Source organism: Myotis lucifugus, unplaced genomic scaffold (assembly GCF_000147115.1).
Source record: "Myotis lucifugus unplaced genomic scaffold, Myoluc2.0 scaffold_24, whole genome shotgun sequence".
Classification (NCBI taxonomy): domain Eukaryota; kingdom Metazoa; phylum Chordata; class Mammalia; order Chiroptera; family Vespertilionidae; genus Myotis; species Myotis lucifugus.
The window spans coordinates 6,151,997-6,153,536 of record NW_005871072.1 but is presented as its reverse complement, the minus strand read 5'-3'; positions in this window follow the sequence as shown (position 1 = coordinate 6,153,536).

Genomic DNA, 1,540 nt, shown 5'->3' with positions numbered 1-1,540 from the left:
GTACAAGTAAGATAAACACCCTGGCATCTTCAAGTCTCCATTATGTATTCCTCTCTCATAGACCCTCCTTATCTCTGTGACTCCCTAAACCTGCCTAAGTAAGCTGGCTCGCTGACCCTTTCAGCAGGGACAAGAGCCCACAAACCAGGAGCAAGTGCAAAGGGCCAAGAGGAGCCAAGAGCACAAGAGCACAAGGGAGCGAGTTTCTTTGTTCAGGGAATTAAGTATTTCAGTGCTTACAGTGGCCAGGCCCATTCTGGCCAAAGACATCTGTTCCCAGGTGTAACTGATAGACAGCACCTTTCTCAGTTATCTCAACTTTATTGAGCATGTGTCTATCTTCCCTTTGTGGGACCCCTGGGGAGTGTAAAGTTGTAGCTTCCTGGTGAAGCTGCCCAAATGACATGCTTACAATGTCTGGCCTTCCCTTTGCTCCCTTCCTATTATTAGTAACTAGCTAATTACAAGGCTATCACTAAAAACACTAGCATCCAACTAAAAAGCATTTTAAAACCTTGAGAGATTTGTATAACTTCCAGGGAATAATGATGTATTTTACTCTAGTTAAAGAGAGGAAGCTAGGTAGAAAGGGGTGGGACCACGGTAAAGGAAATAGAACTATGCAGAGGTACTAAGGCACCCAACTGGTGGGGGAGGAAGGAAGGGCACTCAGGAGAGAGGCATGAACTTAAAAATGCATGGAGCCCTGACTAGTTTTGCTCAGTGGATAGAGCGTCAGCCTGCGGACTCAGGGGTCCCAGGTTCGATTCCGGTCAAGGGCGTGTACCTTGGTTGTGGGCACATCCCCAGTGGGGGTTGTGCAGGAGGCAGCTGATTGATGTTTCTAACTCTCTATTGAGGAGGAAACTGGTCTTGCAGAACTTGTTATCTAAATGCAGAGGCCATGGAACTGTGAACAATGCACTGCACTGGGCAGGGGGGTGGGGGGGAGGGTTGTTAGGCTGATGCCAGGACAGGCCATCAGATGTGGCCTGACACCTGGAGGCCTCCCTGCAGGGCCACGAAGGAGGCAGGGGGCATATCTGCAAGACAAAGACCCCAGCGGGATATATATAGACAGGCTTTCTGCATGTTTCTTCACTCTGATTTGAAAATTATTTTTAGAGTCCACTAGTGTTAATAAACGGTGTCCCTCCATTTCTCTAGGAAGCGTGCTTGGTATTTCTTTGGTCTTCTGTAACACTATCCCTCTCCCTTCCTCTCTGTAAAAAATCAATAAAATATATTTTAAAAAATGCATGGATATTGCTAAGACAGGCAGTGTGCAGATAACCAATCACAAAACAGTAAGGTGTATAAATCAATCCAAAGGATATTTCTAAGGCAGAATTCTTCGAAAAGATCAATTAGGAGCTAGCAAGACTACCCACCCCCTAAATTAAAAGGCACACACTTCATCTTACCCTCTCACTTCTCCCCTGCACACAATGGGTTCCTGATGTTGAGGAGGAAACTGGTCTTGCAAGGCATGTCAGGCCATAAAAACTGTGAACAATGCACTGCCCTGGGGGTTGGGGGA